Here is an 8,941-nt window from a genome sequence, read left to right on the forward strand (position 1 = left end):
AAAAACGTGGTTTACATAGAACTTTACTCTTATATAATCATTATTTAGTATTTAATTATTTATATAAAATTTTAATAAAACTGTATAAAATAAAAATGAAAATATATTAAATATTAATCGAGAACTGTGTCGTAAGCTAGGAGCACTACAAGAAATCAGGCTATTTACGACGGTTCTTTTGAACTGAAATCATCGTAATTGAGCCATTTACGACGGAAAAAAATCATCATTTTTGCTCGAGTAGTAAGTTCAGATTTGCGTCACAAAATAAAATTGCGTCGGAAGTTAAGAAGCAGGGGCCCACATTCTCAATAAAACAATAAATCTACTTACAACGGAAATTCCGTCGTATGTTATGAAATTACGACGGAAAATATTGTCATAAGTTAGTTACTTATGACGGAGGAATCGTCGGATATTTTCTTGCGGGACCTACCTTCGATAAAAAAACATAAATTTACGACACAACTATACGTCATAAATTAGTAACTTCTGACAGAAAATTATGTCATATTTTGGGAGTTGGGGTCAACTTACGACGGAATATGTGATGAACAACCGTCGTAAGTTTGTAGTTTCAGAATAGCCAAATTCTGATTTTTCAGTTTCCAGCCATTTTCGGCTTCCACTTTAAATTCCATTAAAATACAAACAAAAAGCAATCAAAACTATTGGAAGAACTCATATTATTTCACTATAATGGAAATAATATTCAAATATCATAAAGTACCAAAAAATACATAAAAACATTAAAAGTACAACTAACAAAATCATATTGAATCGTGCAATACATGAAAACAGTAGAAGCCACTAAATCCAACAAAATATAATATCCTTAGCAATTGGTTGTACGTTGCACACAATTCTTTTCTTCTCAAAGTCAAATACATAAACCCATCTTTTCTTGAAATGCTACCTACAAAAAATGAAAATCAAATATATTACATTTGCTGATGCGTAAAAGGCACCATCAAACATAAAAAAGACTAACAAGTAATAAACTATCCATCCAACACTGCAATATTAAATCCTTAAAAGAAAAAAATGTCATTATGCCATCCCACACCACACCATTCTCAGAACATCTAGTATAAAATAATTAAGTATATGTACAGCTCTGTTAATGTGGCTGCTAACTTTGTACAAAATCAAGATTTCTGTGGGTTGAACATTTTGACAACTCTTTATAAAGCATAAAAAATTAATACCAACTTTCTTCAATTTTCATGTAAATTGTGACCTTAAACACACTTTTATCACTGGTATCCTGTTCCTCAAAAATTTCAAATGAAAAATATCATGCCTACAAAGTAGGCAAAAGTATATGGTGTTCTAGCTACAACCATTTTAACATGCTATTAAATGATTAAAAGCTAATTGTAAATTTTTAACTTTTCAATAGTTGATGTACCTGACCAGATTGCAAGTTCTATTTACTGAGCCATCTTTATATTTACTGTCGCATTGCAATCAACTTCTTAAAGTGTCCTCGACCCTGGGCCCTCACTTCTCGGCTTCATAGTGTTCGTCTTCTTGTTTAATCGAGTATTCTGATGCATTCTCTTTAATATGAGTACTTGCTCCTTCCATTCCATTAGTCCATTGTTGACATCTAATATGATCAAATATAACCAGAAAACATATACTTTATCCTTCCCATTTATTATTTTTCGAACAATCCAATGGACTAATCGAGGATTAAGTGATTGTTCTGTTAATTAAGTAACATTTTCTGGAATTTGAAACTAACAGTACACTTTCCCGCAATAAGGTTTTAATGGTGCATGGACAGTGATCAGTAATCTTACTTTTCCAAACCAAGATAAGTTAATTCCTTCCTATTTATTATTTTTCCTCAAACTTATTGTGCAAAAACGTTACTTAGAAGTTAGAACACTCATGCTGCTCCCTGACAACTAGCGATAATATAGTGACCAAACACAACAGCAGTCTAGGAAAAAACCAAAACTTGATTCATTGGTATAAACCATATTCTTCTCGCTAATATTTTCCAGTTCTCATTGTCATAGCAGGACAAACTAGCTAGCTATCAAGCAAATTACACAAACTAACCGACACTCAAAAGCTCGAAATTCTCTAATCAAACTTCCAAATCTAATAGACAACACATAATATACACAATTTCAGTCACACAAACAGCTCAATCCAAATTCAAATCGAACATAAAATCAAAATTCTTACTTTTTAACGGACTCGCCATTAGTTTTGGCGGCGACAAAGTCGAGAGCTTTCTCATCTTCCTCCTCGTAATCAATAAGCTTTCAAGTGAGTAGTTATCAGTGTACTGCCAATATTAAACTGAAACAGGAAATGAAACCAATGAAGCTAATCGCATTGCACTGAGGATGAAAATTACAATTATAATATATAAAAACTAGGTGTCTGATCAAAGTGAAAGCAATATAAAGATGATAATTAAAATATGTGAGAAGCAACACAATGATTACAAAAATAAACAGATACTAATACTGAATGAGATTGAGAATAAACAGTTGTAGGAACCGTCTTCATTCATGGTTGGAATAATGTAAATAATCAAAGATTGCCAAATTTATGCAAATAAAGGAGGCTGAAAACTATTTGGAATAATCTAAAAAATTAAAAACTACGAAATTCATGCACTAAAGAAACTGAAGGAGGCTGAAACCGATGTTATGAGATGAGCAGTTTTTTGGCCAAATATTGTATATCAATCAGTGAAGGCCTTGATATTGATAATACAATAAGTTAGTGATGAAATGCCTAATGTACCACATAAGTACATTAGAATATTGGATTTTCTAGTGGAAGGATTCCATAAAACCACGTTACCTTCATCGACATCTGTTAAACAAGCAAAATCATTACAAGAACCCACAACGCGACTTATTTTACCCTCAATGTGGTCAATAACATGCTTATGACACATGGATTTGGTGAGGGGCTCTGGCTCTGGCTCTTTTAGTAGGAAAGATAAAGAATAGGTGGAGAGCTCAGAGTATCGTAGGGCAAACTAGGGGACATAAGGAATTTTGGATAAAATTAGACGGTGGCGTTCATAGTCAGGGTCAGTAGCAGATATGTGAAGGTGAGTTTTGATGAAATAAGGGGTAGAAGTTATAGACGACCATGACTTGCAAACTAACTTGAATCTTAAAATAGATATCACCGGAAGATGGGAGAGTATAATGTTGACGATATTATCTGAAAGGAAAGGTTGGATAGTGTCTGTGTTCTCCATCGATTGATCGAGATCGAGAGAGAGAGGATTGGAATGGAACCATAGGCGGCGATTTATATAGAGGGAACCCTGGGATTGGAGCAAGAATGGATATCTTGATGTAAATCAATCTGCAAACATTAACTCAGAAATGTAGATGTTGATGTTAAAAGTAAATTAAGATAATGGCTAAAATTGTTTACCTGGTGAAATCCTTTTTCCAGAGTTAGTGAAACTCCAAGATCAGCAATACAAAAATGCATAATTTGATCACTTCCATACAAAGTTGGATATCTTTTAAGACACAAATCTAAGTTCTTAGGAACGGCCTTAGCCAAAGGATAACTCAAAGCATGACCAGCACCTCCAAAAGCCATGTTAAACGAAAGCCAAATGTAGGGGCAAACAGACTGAGAAGGCATCCCAACATGAAAATACTCCATGTGATCATACTTTTTCAAAACTTCTGTAACATTATTGACAAAAGGTATAGTATCATCATCAACAAATAGATAATGGTGAATATCCAAATTCCATATATACTATCAATATTATAATATAATATCTTGCACATAAGTACAGACCATTTTCAGCTTAAATCACCTATAAATATGAAGTCGTCTAGGAAATTGAAGATACTTCAGACGAACCTGATTATACTCTGATAAGTCGACAACCACATGTTTTAGTTTAATTTTGGGAGTACACTGATAGTTTTGGTTTCGTACTTCGCTGTCCTTGTTCTCGCCCATCCTATATATACAGACACATATACATACATATATATAAGCTCACGAATTGAAATCGAAATCAAAATTTGAGAACTCTAAGATGAAATTGAAGAGAAGATATATATACAAAATAGTTGTGTGTATAGAATAATCGAACCTTGTGTGTAGATCCGAGAGAATTGAGAAAGTTAGGGTTTGGCGTCATCGTATGCAGAGAAAATATTAGAGAAGAGAGAGTGAGAGATACGAAGTGGGGAGAGATTCACTAGGCCGTAGATTGCATGCTGCAACCCTTCACGCTGGGGTTGCAAAGAAAAATGTAGCATTAGCCTTCTAAACAAATGTCTATAGCAACCCCGTTTCTTTGATGTTATGGTATAGTCACAATGTGTTACCATACCCATAACATACAATAAATATGAATTGTTATTTATTTTTAATTTAACTAAATAATTATTTACATAGAAATGAATTAATAATTGAAATATATATTTTATTTATTTCTTAAAGCAATCAAAACTATTAGAATATATATATATATATAATTTTACTAAAATATTATATTAATCGGTAATTATTTTATACAAAAATGTATATATAATTGAAATAATTTTTTTTAAATTTAAAAAATTAACCATTCGTTACCGGAGTAATTTAAGATGTAATTTGTAATGTAATTTAAGTTTTAATAATAAAATCTTAAGATATTAAATTTATTAAAAAGATTGTTGGGGTTATGTTGTGAACTTGATGATTTCATTAACAAAACACCTTAGTAGATTTTACTTAGTGAAAAATGTAGCACTCGACGGATAAAGAATATAGTCCCAACTGATGACTCAATATAGTCCCGACGGATGATGATCAATTATCCATCGAGTGAGTAGCATGTGTAATAATGAGTCTATAGCACATTTCTCCATACACCTTATTTAGATTCTGTAGTAGCACTCATGTCATGTTGACTATAATTAGATATGCAGAATAGGTTGATCAATTGTACATAGATGATGTCTTGTAATTCTGCATAAATGAAATGAAGTCAAGTGCAAGATAGCTACCCGACGGATAAACAACAATGTCACTCGATGGATGATCAACAAGACAACCCGACGGATGATCATGTACCCGACGGATAATCAATTCGAACATCTGTTGACAGTGATAACACAGTTACATGCGTCGAGTGTATGCAAAAGGAATGTGGAAGCCTATTCAACTGGGTTTTAGAAAATAAAAAAGCAATGCCATTTTCATGCTATTATGAAGATATTCAAAGATGCTGGAATAGAGTAATGAAGAAACATAGTATTAGACTTGATAGGTTTTATTTTATTATCTTGTCTTATTACTTTGTAATCTTGGTGATATATAAACCAAGAAGCAGCAAATTGAACAACAAGAACACTAAGCAAGAAAATTCTAAGAGAAACATTTGTAAGCTGTATTCTTAGAATTTCTCTGAAAACTTAGTTGTTCACATTTGTAAGCAGCTGTGAGCAATTCTTGCTACACAGAGTGCCCTTGATATAATATATATCTCTGGTGGATACATTCAAATCCACCAGAAAGTTTTTAAGGACTTGTGTTTTTAATTACTTGTGTTTTAATCTTACTAACTTCTTATTCCGTACTTTGCAAATCAAACACTTATATATTATTAAGATAGAACATTTTATAATTTGTGAAAAAGGTTCAAGAAGTCCATTCAACCCCCCTTCTGTAATTCTTGTTGCATTGTTAGGGACTAACAATTGGTATCAGAGCAAGCTCTTGATAAACAAAGAGTTTAAAGATCACAACAAAACAGCAAGATGAACAAGAAGGATGTTGGAGTCAAGATTCATTTTCTGGACAAAGACAATTACCATCACTGGAAGGTAAAGATGCATCTTCATTTACTCTCTCAAGATGAGGCCTATGTAAATTGCATAGAAAGAGGCCCTCATGTACCAATGAGAGCTGCAACTGGAAATGAGCCATCTGTCCCCAAGCCAAGGCATGAATGGTCTGATCCTGATATTGAACAAGTCAGGAAAGATAAGAAGGCCATGAATATCCTGTTCAATGGAGTTGATGGTGACATGTTTGACAACATCATCAATTGCAAAACTGCCAAGGAAGTTTGGGATACTATACAGATTATCTGTGATAGCACTGAGCAAGTAAGGGAAAATAAGATGCAGCTACTCATTCAGCAATATGAGCATTTTCATAGTGAAGAAAGTGAGTCTCTCACTGACATCTTTAGTAGGTTTCAAAAACTACTAAATGCTCTGAAGTTGCATCGAAGGGTCTATCAGACAAAAGACTCAAATCTTAAGTTCCTTAGATCTCTTTCAAAGGAATGGAAATTGTCAAGATTACAAGGAGTTTACTTTGGAGAGACTGTATGGCATCCTGAAAACTTATGAGCTTGAAATAGAGCAATATGAGAGGATGGAGAGAGGAAAGAAGAAAGGAGGATCCATTACACTAGTTGCCGAGTTAGAGAAAGAGAAGGAGATGAAGATGGAAGTTGTTGAATCAACTTTAAAGGTCTGTGAAAATAAGGGCAAGGGGCTGGTAGCAGAAAATGAAGATTCATGGAGCCAAGATGACATGGAAGATATTGATGAACATCTAGCATTTCTTTCCAGAAGATTCTCCAAGCTCAAGTTCAAAAAGAACTTTGGAGCAGCTAAGCCAAATAGAAACATGGTGGATAAATCAAAATTCAAATGTTTCAAATGTGGCTTAGCAGGGCACTTTGCCAGTGAGTGTAGAAAGTCAGATTCCAGCAAAAAGAAGTTTGAGCCTGTGGATTATAAACATAAATACTTTGAGTTGCTCAAACAAAAGAAAAGGGCTTTCATTACACAAAAAAATGACTGGGCAGCAGATGGTCTGTATGAGGATGATGATGTCAGCTATGTCAATCTAGCTGTAATGGCCAAGTCTGATGAAACAGAAACAAGTTCTTCAAGTAATCAGGTAATCACCACTAACCTTGCACATGTATCTAAAGCTGAGTGTAATGATGCAATAAATGACATGTCTACAGAATTATATCATTTGCGTGTTACACTTAAGTCTCTTACTAAGGAAAATGCTAAAATCAAATAAAATAATTTGTTTTGAAGTGAGAGGAATAATGTGCTAGAGTCTCAGTTCATTGAATTTGAAAAATTAAGAATTGAGTGTAAAACTGTTAAGGATGAATTAACTGAGTCCTTGAAGAAAGAAGAGATCTTGAAGAAGCAGCTTGAACGAGAACATGAGGTGATTAAGGCATGGAAAACATCTAGAGATATTCATGCTCAAATCACCAAAGTTCAAGGTATTGAGTCCTTTTGTGATGCAGCCTGGAAGAAGAATAAGAAGAAGCTGAAATCTAATTTGGTTGAAGGATTGCTAACAGATGTAGACTCGACGGATGATGAGGGCCATCCGTCGGATAACAAAAAGGGTTATCCGTCGAGTGATATAAATCCTCATCCGTCGACTGTGAGCAAACCTGTGAGTAAAGCTAAACTTGTCAAGTTAAATGAGAAATATGGATCAGTTTCCAAGAATTTTGTTTCAGGAGAATCTAGTCAAGTGAAGAAGGAGAAAAAAGGCTAATGTTGGTCATATGACTGTCAAGCAATTGAGTGAGAGACTGGAAAGGATTAAGGTTAAAACAGAGGCTAAAAAGAAAAACAATAGAAATGGTAAAGTAGGAATTAACAAGCATAACAACTACACACCTGATAAATATGCTCCTAGAAAAATCTGTGTCAAGTAAGGTAGTGTAAATCATTTGTCTGTTAATTGCAAAACTGCCATGTCTACTTCCATATCTGTACCACCTCATTTTCCCAACATAAATGCCATGCCTTCTATGCCTATGAATGTTATGTCTACACAGAATATGAAAAAACAGTTTGCTAATATGCCATATGCACCTAATCCTTATTATGTTGCATTTAGTATGCCACAAATGCCATTTAGCATGCCTTACTGGAATAACATGTTTATTAATAGCATGCCATTCCCTGTTAATCAAAATATGCATGATAATTCTGATGTAATGAATGGTTTCAAAGGTCCAACTCAAATGACTAAGGATGAATCTGATATCCCCAAGTCAAATGATATAAAACCTAAGAAACAGAAAAAGAAAGCTAACAAAGCAGGACCCAAGAAAACTTAGGTACCAAAATCAACTTGATTTGATTTTGATGTGTGCAGGGAAATAGAAAGAATCTATGGTACTTGGATAGTGGTTGTTCAAGACATATGACTGGTGATTCTACCCTGCTCACAGAGTTCAAGGAGAGAGTTGGCCCAAGTATTACTTTTGGAGATGACAGCAAGGGTTATACTGTGGGATATGGCTTGATTTCAAAAGACAATGTCATCATTGAAGAGGTTGCCTTAGTGGATGGTCTTAAGTACATGTAGTTGAGTATCAGTCAACTTTGTGATAAAGGCAATTCAGTAACCTTCAACTTAGAAGCCTGTGTTGTGACAAACAAGAGAAGCAACAAAGTGGTTCTCACTGGTGTGAGAAAAAGAAATGTGTACCTAGCTACCTTCAACTCATCAAATGTAGAATCTGTTACTTATCTTCTCAGCAAAGCAAGTCAGGATGAAAGTTGGTTATGGCACAAGAAGCTATCCCATTTAAACTTCAAGACCATGAATGAACTTGTAAAGAAAGAACTGGTTAGAGGTATTCCTCAAGTGGAGTTTTCTAAGGATGGATTTTATGATGCCTGCCAAAAAGGAAAGCAGATCAAAGCATCATTTAGAAAGAAGTTTGATTCAACAATTGAAGAACCTTTGCAACTGCTACACATGGATTTGTTTGGACCAGTCAATGTGTTGTCCATCTCATGGAAAAGATTTTGCCTAGTAATTGTAGATGATTTTTCCAAGTTCTCTTGGACATATTTCCTAAAGTCTAAAGATGAGGCTTGTGAAATCATCATCAATCACATAAGGCAAGTCAATAATCATCCTGATT

The 8,941-nt window shown here is 34.1% G+C and overlaps 1 long non-coding RNA gene across 2 annotated transcripts; it reads right to left on the minus strand.

Moving 5' to 3' along the window:
* Window positions 1-679: 679 nt before the first annotated feature.
* Window positions 680-4,302, minus strand: LOC141696756 (uncharacterized). 2 transcript variants are annotated; one of them, XR_012564483.1, is made up of 6 exons: window positions 4,109-4,302; window positions 3,871-3,973; window positions 3,424-3,686; window positions 2,203-2,319; window positions 1,412-1,612; window positions 680-916 (listed from the first exon to the last, which is right to left on the minus strand). It is a non-coding gene; the product is annotated as an uncharacterized LOC141696756 (long non-coding RNA). The 2 variants fall into 2 exon arrangements; XR_012564484.1 differs by having other exon boundaries at window positions 3,824-3,973.
* Window positions 4,303-8,941: the final 4,639 nt, after the last annotated feature.

The sequence above is a fragment of the Apium graveolens genome, chromosome 11 (assembly GCF_009905375.1).
Source record: "Apium graveolens cultivar Ventura chromosome 11, ASM990537v1, whole genome shotgun sequence".
NCBI classification, from domain to species: domain Eukaryota; kingdom Viridiplantae; phylum Streptophyta; class Magnoliopsida; order Apiales; family Apiaceae; genus Apium; species Apium graveolens.